Raw genomic sequence first — 13232 nt, 5'->3', positions numbered from 1 at the left:
TTAAACTTTTGAACTCTTAACTGAAATAAATTACATCTCAAATAACCACATTTCACAACTAAGGGCTTTGGTTGGGATGAAGGAAAAACAAGACAAGTAACGTAATTTTATAAGCGGACGGTGTTTAATTCTATTAAAGTGTTCTCACATACATTTTCTCATTTGATTCTCTAGCCAACCTGGGGACGTATATTTGACCCCATGTGCCAATTAGGGATCAAAAAGGTCTGAGCAAAATTACCACAGTTAATTAGCAAAGACTGGGCAGAGTATAGGTTTCTTAAGCTACTAAGAGTTGCATTTGCTACAATCAGTTGAAACTATTATATCAGTGACACAGTTTCATTAAAACTAAATGCTTAGACAAAAACAAAACTTAAGTATCAAGCATAAATTATTTGTAAAAATCAAACTGAGTATACTGAAAGAATTTTTCATAAGGCTTTACTACTACATGATGGTTTGACAACTGAAATTAGTCCCTGCCTAGTAGGGGTTAAAATTACCTGACCTTACTGTAGGTCTCTAGTTAGCAGTGTTTTTCTTTCCTTCTTCCTTTTTTTCCTTTCTTTTTAAACCTTTCCTCTCTCCTTCACCCTTATTTTCTGGTTAATATCCTGTAATGTGGCTTGCTCACCATCTCCTATGGACTTCCTAAATGACCCAATGCAAAAAACTGTTCTTACTTAAAACAAACCTCCCCCCCCCCACAACGATCATCTAAACATATTAATATTATAATGTTTTTATTCCAGTCTTTATTCTGTGTGCTTATATGTACTTTATATTTTATAATGGGATTGCTGTTTCTTGCCCAACTTCATGTATTAAATACTTATTGAAAGTATTTTTTAAAAACATGAGAGTACTCCCTTGTATTGCTGTGCCACAATTTTAATACACTTTCAAATACACATAACCTGTACAAATCATAGGCATACAACTAAATGGGAGTTTTATAAAGTGAAGACGCCTGTGTAACCAATGCTCACATCAAAATATATTATGATCATTACCAGTACCAAGGTTTCCATTGTACCCATCCCAAGTCATCCAAAGTAATTCCTATTATAATTTCTATCATACAGATCTCTCCTTCCCTCTTCTTTTTACTTCAGAAGCTTGTTAACAATTACAAAAATGACAAGAAATCAAACAATATGGTTGTACACATAAAGTTAGTTCAATCCTACCTCCAAGCTTATGTCCACGACAGAATCAGTATTAAGTATGATATTAATCCTGCTACACCTTTCTGTATTCTCAAACATGCATATAGTTCTGGTTTTGTTTTTTAATTTTTTTTAACATTTATTTATTTTTGAGAGAGAAAGACAGAGTGAGAGCAGGGGAGGGGCAGAGAGAGACGGGGACACAGAATCCGAAGTAGGCTCCAGGTTCCGAGCTGTCAGCACAGAGCTGGATGCAGGGCTCGAACTCACGGACTGGGAGATCATGACGTGAGCAGAAGTCGGAAGCTTAACCCACTGAGCCACCCAGGCGCTCCCATCATTCTGGTTTTGTTTTAAAATCATACTACATACTACACTTTATTAATGCTACAACTTTTAAACACATAATATACCATCATTCCAGGCCAATATATATATAAGGCACATTATATATTATAATGTATAATATTTAAGGCACTTTTTAATAGATGCACATAGGTATTTAGAATGAATAGATCATAATTTGTTCAACCCCTTCTTGATTGGCTTCCAGGATGCTGATGCTTTTTTTTTTTTTTGAACACACAAAAAAACATTCTTGTATTAATGTCTCTACACAGTAGTGGCACCCCAGTGGGATTATTAGGCCAAAAGTATGTGCATTTAAAAATTTCTAACAGTTATTACCACATTACTTTCTAAAAACAGTTATGCAATTCACACTCACAAAGAATACGAATGTTTCCCACATCTCCACCAGCACATTCTTTTCATTTTTGTGAATCTAATGGGTGAAAACTTAATTGCTACTAATATTAGGGTAGGGGGCAGGGGAAAGTTAAAGGGAGGGAACCTAAAAATTTGGACTTCAGTTATAAATGGGAGCTGTAACCATGCACATCTCACCAGTGGAGGTGACATTTGGATAGCCTACTTAACTCCCTAGCTGCCCTTTTGAATAAAGTGAAGTCAGGGCCAATAGCAGCCAGGTTGGAAAGGCATCTTCATTACATCCATCCTGAGGATAAGAGCCCCCATAAGATCATTATCATGCTTCCATCTTTATTCCTGCACCCAAATAAGAATTCTTTTTCTTCTCAGTTTAGTATTTAAAACATTTAATTTGATCCACCCATGAGGATGGGATAGGTATAATGAACAGAAACTGTTCCCTCACAACTTACTCAAATTATTGGAAACAAGTATTTTGAACTTCTATACCACATTTTTCTTACTGTGGTAAAATAAACACGTAACATAAAATGTGGTGTTTTAACCATTTTAAGTATACAGTTTAATGGTGATAAGTACATTCTCATTGTTGTGCAACAATCACCACCTGTATCTGCAGAACTTACACATTTTAATAGCCATTAAAATTAGCAAGAGTCTGGGGCGCCTGGGTGGCTCAGTCGGTTGAGCGGCCGACTTCGGCTCAGGTCATGATCTCACGGTCCATGAGTTCGAGCCCCGCGTCGGGCTCTGTGCTGACAGCTCAGAGCCTGGAGCCTGTTTCAGATTCTGTGTCTCCCTCTCTCTGACCCTCCCCCGTTCATGCTCTGTCTCTCTCTGTCTCAAAAATAAATAAACGTTAAAATTAGCAAGAGTCTTCTGCTAGGGTAGCCAGAGGGATCGCAGGGTTATTTAGGTAACATCTAAAGTACTTTAAGCTAACGAAGGACACCAGAATTCTGAGGCAGAAATCATTTATTTAAATAGTAAACTACATCTGTAATAAACAATATCAAGATGAACACTGGATTTTCTTGAAGTAATTACTATTCTATTTGCATGTTGAAGACTGGGATATAACTGTTTCAAAAAAGGGAAGTAATACTTCAAATGTTTCTCTTTTAGAGTATGCAAATCATGCTGATTAGTCCACAACATTCCATGGTGAAACCGCCCCCCCCACCCCCAACCAAAGGCATTTCATTAGCCAAGACAGTTATCTGAACTAGACAGAAGATGGACCAGAATACAAAGTTACTAAGAATACTAAGTTACTGTAAGATACTATTTGGGGTCTTCAGAAAACCAAAGAGTCCCAAACTGTTATGAACTTAAATGTACATAAAAATTTTGAATTTGCAGGGCGCCTGGGTGGCTCAGTCAGTTGAGCATCCGACATCGGCTCAGGTCATGATCTTCTGGTCTTTGAGTTCGAGCCCTGCGTCGGGCTCTGTGCTGACAGCTCAGAGCCTGGAGCCTGTTTCCGATTCTGTGTCTCCCCCTCTCTCTGCCCCTCCACCACTCGTGCTCTGTCTCTCTCAAAAACTAAATAAACATAAAAGAATTTTTTTAAAAATTTTGAATTTGCTAGAGTTGAGAATCATGCGAGGTAGAGACTGGTTGAAAAAAGTAATAATAAATCTAGTTTCTTCTCTGCTGGAGGGGCTGTAAACTATAGTTTAAAAAGCAGATGGGAAGTCTGGACTCAACCAACCTAAGTTTAAATCCTAGTTCTTCCATTTAGTACCTGTAAAAACCTGGACAAGTTAATTAACCTCTCTGAGCTTTAGTTTGTCAACTCTAAAATGAGAATATATCAACTCTGTGATAGGATTGTATGTACCTGCCTGGCATATGGTATGATTTGAAATATAGTAGTTTTAATTGTCACACCAAAGGTGTTCTACTGCCTGCAAGATAAAATCTAACTTCTTTTGAATGGATCTGGTTTCATGATCTGGTCCATCACCTCTACAGACAGCTTTATCTCTTATGACTTAACCTCAAACTTTACGCTCCACCAACACCAACTGAGCCTCTCATACCTCTGAGCCTTTGAATAGGGATTTCCTCACTGGAACGTCCTCTTTACATTTGGCCATTTGGCAAACTCCTTCTCATTCTTCAGAGCTATGCTCATCTATTCAATTTCTAAATATCTACTGAGCGTCTTCCTTGGCACTATGCTTGATACTGGATACTATTTCTCTTCCATGATATTATTCTAGGACCTCCCCACAAGACTTAAGTGGTTTTTTTCATTAGAGATCCAAAGTTTATAGCTATTTCCATTTCAGAAACTATCATATTATAATTATTTCCAGGGCTGTCTTAGCAATAGATCATGTGTTCCTTGAGAAGAGGGACATTGTGTTTTTGCCCTCTTTGCCCAGAAGAGTCTGAGTCAATAAATATTTGTTGAACAAATACTATTGCTGTTGCCATTAATTCAACTGAATATTAAGGTGAGTAACTACCATGTGCTCAATGAGCAATGAAGATTCAAAAGTAAGTAAAATATTGTTCTTGCCCCCCCCCCCTCATTTAGTGAGAGAGACAGATGTGTGGTCTATGAATGAAGCATATGAATAAAGTACAATAGGAAGAGAGAGGAACACAAATATATTCGGCCAGGAAAGAGAAAAGCGCTTTACCCCCCTTTGGTTCAGAGCTTTTTTTCCTTCTAATTTCAATTACATTCAAAAAAATATTTACTGAGTAGCCAGATGTTTCCACCGACATGATGAATTACTATGAATGTGGTAAATGTTAACATTGACATGATTTCCCAAAATAGTGAACAATTCCAAACAAAACAAGGTATACTCTTCCTTCAATAATACAGAAGTTTTATTCCCAGAAACCTCAATATTTAATTAAAATCCTGCAAAAAGTTCCACGTGCATATGTAAAATTATATGAGGTTTTAGGCTGATATTTTTTTCCCCTATGTGACTATGTAGTGGAGCATTCAAAAGTCGTTCAGGGTTTAACACAATTCTTAATGATGAACATCTAAAATCTTTCTGCCCTACCCACTAAATACCAAAAGCACCTCCCAAATTCTAGGACCCCTCTCCCTCGCCCCACCAGACAGAACTATGGTAGAGAAAGTACAGGGGCTGGGGGGACATTAAGCTGAACCTCCTTGAGGAAGTGACTCTTTACCTGAGAATCTAACAGGAATTACCAAAAAGTAAAAATGAGAGGAGGGCAGGGGCTAGGAGGACCTCACAGACCAAGGTAAGAGTTGGAATTCATCCTGAAGCTAATAGAGAGCTTGTGAGGGGGGTTATAAATTAATAGATGACATGGGGCGCCTGGGTGGCGCAGTCGGTTAAGCGTCCGACTTCAGCCAGGTCACGATCTTGCGGTCCGTGAGTTCGAGCCCCGCGTCAGGCTCTGGGCTGATGGCTCAGAGCCTGGAGCCTGTTTCCGATTCTGTGTCTCCCTCTCTCTCTGCCCCTCCCCCGTTCATGCTCTGTCTCTCTCTGTCCCAAAAATGAATAAACGTTGAAAAAAAAAATTAATAGATGACAAAACCAAATAAAAATATGGAAAATAATTACTCTTCCTAGGAAGTGGAAATGAGGAAGGAGAGGTTAATCTTCTGCTGTTCAGGATTGTTTATTTTCACAGTAAGCATAATATTTTCAGAACAAAAATAACTTATGTATAAAACCCATCAGACTGCTATGTGGGAAATCCCTGGAAGGGGCAGGAGCCACAGAAGACCTAACTGTCCAATCTGCATTTAAAATGGAGTTCCAGTTTGTTAGGGGAAAGTCTGACATATTTCACTACCAAAAATACTACTAAAAAATCTGGCTAAATAGTAAAGGCATAAACACATCTATTAGTTGTCAATAATAGCAACAGCTAATGCTTTTGAGTACTAGACAGTGTCCTAAGCACTTACATATGCCAACTAATTTATTCCTCAGAACTTTATCATGTATTAATATTACGTATATTTTGCAGATCAGTAAATTGAGGCACACAGAAGTTACTTGCCCAAGGTTACTCACATAATAAATGAATCCCTCATTCAAACCCAACTAATCTAGCTCTAGAGTCCAGTCTCTAAGCACCTGATATTATTGTCTTTCTAAAAAAACCCATCAATTTCTGTAAACTAGGAAACTAACCATAAATAGAACCATTTGTATTCTAAAAGAATGACAAGTATTTGATACCTTTGTAGTGAGGTAAAAGACAAAATTTTAAATCACATTTCACTGGGACACCTGGGTTAATCAGACTGTTAGGCATCTGACTCTTGGTTTTGGCTCAGGTCATGATCTCACAGCTCGTGGGATCAAACCCTATGATGAGCTCCACAATGACAGCATGGAAACTGCTTGGGATTCTTTCTCCCTCCCTCTCTCCCTCTCCCCCACACTCTCTCACTCAAAACAAATTTAAAAAATCCTATTTCACTATTGTAAAATAAATAAAACAGTAAATATAGCAGTATGTATATTATGAACATATAATAAAAATGAGATATTTCAATAGCACTGAGTACATGCGTTCAAAACATGGTAAATCTAATCTTTAGAACATCCCTTTACAGGAACTAGTTGGCAAGTATTATCTTCATTTGACCAACAAATAAAACAAAATACAGCTTAAGTTATTTGCTGAATGTGAATCAGATTTGTAGACTTCCAAAGAAAATGTCTCTTACACTGGCTTTTTACAAAAAGATGCTAGGATGAACAAGGAAGAAAAAAATCAGAGATAATCCAAAAGGCGAAAAAGATCCTCCTATTTCTTTTAAAGTTACTTAATAAAACTTTTTTTTTTTTTTTTTTTTTTTTTTTTTACTTAATAAAACTTTTATGAGAAATTGAATCAAAGCTCAGGTATGAAAGGAAAAAAGACAAAGTCTAAAGGCAGTCGATTAATAATAACTTAAAAAATGAAGCCATTTAATGTCAAAGAATCAAAATGTCAACAGGCTTGTTAAATTATAGCTACCAGTGAAACTAGAAAGTCCTTTAAGAGATTTATAAAGTAATCAGAGATTAAGCCTCAAGAAAGAAAAGCGGAAAAAGCAAAACCCAACTGTTCAGCCCAAGCTACTAGAAAGGAGCTCAGATGGAAGGGTAGGGATCACAGCTTATGGACCCTCTGCTGTTACAAGGTGGAAGGCATTGAGCTGGTTTTAAATCATCCTTGATTGATTGATTAGGGTGAATGATCTAGTTTACCACTCTGAAGAATTATGCTAAGAAGGGAAAATTATATCGGGGCACCTGGTGGCTCAGTCGATTAAGTGTCCAACTTCGGCTCAGGTCATAATCTCATGATTAGTGAGTTTGAGCCCCATGTCAGGCTCTGTGCTGACAGCTCAGAGCCTGGAGCCTGCTTCAGATTCTGTCTCTCTCTCTCTCTGCCCCTCCCTGGTTGTGTTCTCTCTCTCTCTCTCTCTCTTAAAAATAAACCTGAAAAATATCTTTAAAAAAAACAAGTTAAAATTATAATCCTCAAGCACAAAGTATTGTCATCTAAAAACTGAAAAGATTAATAAGAAATAACCAAAGACAATGGAAAATGGGCACTAAGGAAAACTTAAATATATTCTTAGAGTGCTCTTTCAAGACCTTCTTTTTTTTAATGTTGATTTACATTTGAGAGAGAGAGAGAGAGAGAGAGCGCGCGCACATGCACATGAGCAAGCGAGCACGCGCAAGCAGGGGAGGGGCAGAGAGAGAGAGACGGAGGCACAGATTCTGAAACAGGCTCCAGGCTCTGAGCTGTCAGCACAGAGCCCTACACGGGGCTCAAACCCATGAACTGTGAGATCATGACCTGAGCCAAAGTTGAATGCTCAACCAACTGAGCCACCCAGGCGCCCCTCAAGAAGACCTTTAAAGACGACTAGACATCTGACTCAAATGCTAAAGTTTACAAATATTAAAAAAAAAAAAAAAGTCTAGTATCACAGTAAGCAGGTGGGAATAAGGAAAACTTGATCCCAAAACCCAATCCAATCTACAACTAGGTACTTCCTATATACTTCTGCTCATTTAATATGCACAGCAGCACTACGAGGTAGATACTAACTCCATTTTATATTAACTGAGGTTGGGAGAGGTTAAGTACTTGCCTGGCCAATATGTGGCAGATATAGGCACTCAAAACCAAATCTGCGTATTTTCAAAATCTGTACTGTGCCTAGCAATAACAGCAACCCTGTTATCATTTATGGAGCACTTCTATATGCCAGTTATTTACTAAGTGCCTTAAATGCATGATCTCATTTAATTTCATGAATAGGGACTATTATCATCTCCATTTTACAGAAGAAGAACAGGCTTCAATGAAGTGTTTGAGGTCACAGAGGTCACAATGAACAAAGGCAGGACCCAAGCCCAGATGTACCTGACTCCAGAGCCTGTGCACTGAACCATGCTGTCTGTCGTATTATTCTCATTCTGCTACTTTCATGAGTATGTGACTAACCATTAACACAATTCCTGGGTAGATTTCTCTTCTATTTTAAGCATCACCAAAATTCAACAACTCTCTTGATTAGAGTTTACTTTCTTCAGTGCAAGTGTGATAACTGCACCTTCCTTTTCAGGGTTTAAACTTTTCTTTCTTTCTTTCAAGTTTTATTTAATTAAGTAATCTCTACACCCAACATGGGGCTCGAGCTCATGATCCTGAGATCAAGAGTCGCATACTCTTCCAACTGAGCAAGCCAGGTGGCCCAGAGGGTTTAAACTTTTCATTAAAAAAAAAAAAAAAAAAAGGTTTATTATTTTTGAGAGAGAGAGAGCGCACAAGCAGGGGAGGGGCAGAGAGACAGAGGGAGACACAGAATCTGAAGCTGCCTCGAGGCTCTGAGCTGTCAGTGCAGAGCCCAACACGGGGCTTGAACTCAAAAACTGTGAGATCATGACCTGAGCCAAAGTTAGACATTTAACTGACTAAGCCACCCAGGTGCCCCTAAACTTTTTATTTTTAATCAAATAAAAGACTGATAGCAGTAATATTTCCCATATGCTTAACTTTTGGTCACATCATTTTCATCAGCTTAAAATAGGATGTTATAAATATAAGATATTGTATGTAAGCCTCATGGTCACCACAGAGGAAAAATCTGAGATTATGAAAAAGGAATTAAAGCATACTACTACAAAAAGTCATCAGCTCACATAAGAAGATAGGAAGAAACAAAGACTCTACAAACCAGTCAAAAAACAATTATCAAAATGACAGCAATATGTCCTTACCTATCAGTAATTACTTTAAATGGATTACATTCTCTAATCAAAAGACAAAAAAAATGGGAGAATGTATTAAAAAAACAAGATCCAACAGTATGCTGCATACAACAGATTTATTTTAGCTTTAAGAACACACACATACAGAGACTGAAGAGATAGAAAAAGGTGTTTCAAGCAAATGGTAACCAAAATAAAGCAGGGCAGCAGTACTTAGACACAATAGATTTTATTTCTTAATTTTTATTTTTTTAAGGTTTATTTCTTTATTTTGAGAGAGAGAGAAAAAGAGAGGGAGGGAGGCAGAGAATGAGAATCCCAAGCAGGCATCAGCAGAGCCCAATACAGGGCTCAAACTCCTGGAACCGTGGGATCATGACCTGAGCCGAAACCAAGAGTTGGATGCTTAACCGAATGAGCCACCTAGGCACCCCAACACAACAGATTTTTAACTAAAAATGCTCTAAACAAATAACTTCATTATGGTAATATAAAAAAGTCAATCAAGAGTTTATACATTAATTGTAAATATTTATGCATCCACTATCAAAGCACCTATATAATGTAAACATTAACAGAACTAAAAGGAGAAGTAAACAGCAATACAATAATAGTCGGGGATTGTAATATCCCACTCTCAACAATGGATAGATCATCCAGACAGAAAATCAATAAGGAAGCAGTGGACTTGAACAACACTATAAAGCAAATGGACCTAACAAACATTCCATCCAACAGAGGCAGAATACATATTCTTCTCAAGAGTACATATAACACTTTCTACAGTAGATCATATGTTAGACAATGAAACAGTTTCAATAAATTTGAAATAGAAATTATATCAGGTATCTTTTCTGATCACAATGGTGAAATTAGAAATCAGTAACAGGAAGAAAGATGGAAAATTCACAAGTACATGGAAATTAAACACACTTCTGAACAACCAATGGATCAAAGAAGCAAAAGAGAAATAAAAAATATCTTAAGACAAATGAAAAGGGAAATCCAACATACCAAACATTAGAAAATGCAGCAAAAGCAGTTCTAAAAGGAAAGTTTAGACATAGGCACATATATATATCCAGAAAAGAAATATACCAAACAACGTAACTTTACACTTGAAGGAACTACAAAGAGAAGAACAAAGTAGGACCAAAGTTAGAAAAACGAAGGAAAGAATAATAAAGATTAGCGTAGAAATAAATGGAATACAGATTAAGAAAACAATAGAAAAGATCAATAGATCTTTTGATCAATAGATCAACAATAGAAAAGAGTTGATTCTATGGAAAGATAAAATTGACAAACCCTTAACTAGACCAAGAAGAAAAAGACAGGAACCAAATAAATACAATTATAAATCAAAGAGGAGCTATTACAACTGATACTACAGAAATACAACAGATCATAAAAGACTACTATGAACAATTATACACCAACAAATTGGACAACCTAGAAGAAATGGATAAATTCCTAGAAACATATAACCTACCAAAATTGAATCATGAAGAAAGAAAATCTGAAGAGACCAATAATAATAAGGAGCCTGAATCAAGTTAAATCCCAATAAAGAAAAGCTTAGGACCAGATGGTTTCACTAGTGAATTCTACCAAACAATTAAAGAAAAATTAACATCAATTCTTCTCAAACTCTTACAAAAAACTGAAGAGAGGGGAACATGTCCAAACTCATTTAATAAGGCATTTCTCTGATAGTGAAGTCACATAAGGACATTAGAAGAAAACTACAGGCCATTAATACAAATGCAAACATTCTCAATAAATCACTGGCACAATGAATTCAACAGCATATTAAAAAAAGCATACACCTTGATCAAGTGGGTTTAGTCTCTGGGATGCAAGAACAATTCAACATACACAAATCAATCAATGTGATATATCACATTAATAGAATGAAAAATACAAATCATATGATTTCAAGAGATGTGGAGAAAACATTTAACAAAATTCTATTTCCATTCATGATAATTCTCAACATATTTAGTATATAAGGAACATACCTCAACATACTAAAGACCACGTATGACAAACCCATAGGTAATATCACACTCAGTGGTGAAACGCTGAAAACCTTCCCTCTAAAATGGGAACAAAATAATGGTACCCATTCTCACCATTCCTATTCAACGAAGTACTGGAAGTCCTAGCCAAAGCAATCAGGCAACAAAAAAGAAAAGGCATCCAAATCAGAGTGGAAGAAGTAAAACAGACATGTCTCTATTCACAGATGACATGACCTTATACAAAGAAAATCCTACAGACTCTATAAAAAAACTAATTTGGTAAAGTTGCAGGGTACAAAATGAACATACAAAAACCAGTTGCATTTCTATACAGTAACACTAAATTATGTGAAAGAAAAAATAACCCCATATACAACATCAAAAAGAATAAAATAATTGGAAATAAATTCAAACAAGGAGGTGAAAGATCTGTACACCAGAAAACTGTAAGACACTGATGAAAGAAATTAAAGAAGATACAAACAAATGGAAAGATATCCTATGTTCATGGGTAGGAAGGATTAATATTATTTAAATGTTATACTACCCAAAGTTATCCAGAGATAATGTAATCCCTATCAAGATTCTAATGGCATTTTTTTTTACAGAAAAAGAAAAATGAATTCTAAATTTTATATGGAATCACGGAAGACTTTGAATAGCCAAAGCAATCCTAAGAAAGAACAAAGCTAAAATTACCATATTTCCTGATTTCGAAGTATACTAAAAAGCTACAGCAATCAAAACAGTATGGAACTGGCATAAAAATGGACACACAGACTTATGGAACAGAATTGAGAGCCCAGAAACAAACTCGTGCATGTACAGTCAACTAATATTTGACAAGGTGGTCAAGAATACTCAATGGGGCAAAGACAGTCTCTTCTCTTGTGTTGGGAAAACTGGGTATTTACATGCAAAAGAATGAAAGTGGACCCCTACCTTACACCACTCAAAAATTAACTCGAAAAGGATTAAACACAGACTTGAACATTAAGACCTGAAACAAAAAAAACTCCTTAAAAAAAAAAAAAAAACACAGGGAAAAATCCCCTTGGCATTAGTCTTGGCAATGATTTCATGGGTATGACACCAAAAGCTCAAGCACCAAAAGCAAAAATAAACAGTGGGATTACATCAAACTGAACAGCTTCTGCACAGCAAAGGAGACCATCATCAAAATGAAAAGGCAACCTACAGAATGGGAGAAAGTTTTGCAAACCATGTATCTGATAAGGAGCTAATATCCAAAATATATAAGAAATTCCTACATCTCAATAGCAAAGAGCCCAAATAATTTGAAAAAAAAAAAAAAAAAAAAAAAAAAAAAAAAGGGCAAAGAACCTGAATAAACAGTTTTCCAAAGAAGATATTCAGATGGCCAACAGGTACTTGAAAAGATGCCCAACATCACTAATCATGAGACAAATGCAAACCAAAACCACAATAACATTAACACCTCAAACCTGTTAGGATAGCAATTATCAAAAAGAATAGAGATAACAAGAGCTGGCAAGGATGTGGAGAAAAGGGAACTCATATTAATGGGAACGGAAAAACAGGATGGAGGCTCCTCAAAAACTTAAAAATAGAACTATCATATAATCTAGCAATTCCACTTCTGGGTATTTATCAGAAGGAAATAAAATCACTATGTCGAAGAGTTATCTGTGCCTTCATATTCACTGCAGCATTATTTACAATAGTCAAGACATGGAAATAAATTTGTGTCCATCAACAGATAAAGGGATAAAGGAAATGTGATATATACTGGACCCTTGAACAACATGTTGGGTTTTAACTGTATGGGGTCCACTTAGATGCAAAAATTTGTTTGATACAAGTACTGTGTAAGTGTATTAATAGCATTTTCTTTTCTCTAGCTTACTTTATTGTAAGAATAAAGTATATAACACACGTAACATATAAAATATATGTGAATCAACTTTTTATGTTATCTGTAAGGCTTCTGGTCAACAGCAGGCAATTGATAACTAAGTTTTGAGGGAGTCAAAAATTATACATGGATTTGCGAGTGCACAGTGGTCAGCACCACTAACCTCCAT

At 36.3% G+C, this 13232-nt stretch overlaps 1 protein-coding gene across 2 annotated transcripts in view; it reads right to left on the bottom strand.

Moving 5' to 3' along the window:
* TNPO1 (transportin 1) overlaps window positions 1-13232 on the bottom strand; it is a 98260-nt gene that overhangs the window by 59486 nt on the left and 25542 nt on the right. The window lies entirely within an intron of this gene.

Source organism: Leopardus geoffroyi, chromosome A1 (genome assembly GCF_018350155.1).
Source record: "Leopardus geoffroyi isolate Oge1 chromosome A1, O.geoffroyi_Oge1_pat1.0, whole genome shotgun sequence".
Classification (NCBI taxonomy): Eukaryota; Metazoa; Chordata; class Mammalia; order Carnivora; family Felidae; genus Leopardus; species Leopardus geoffroyi.
This window is presented reverse-complemented; position numbering and strand designations above follow the sequence as displayed.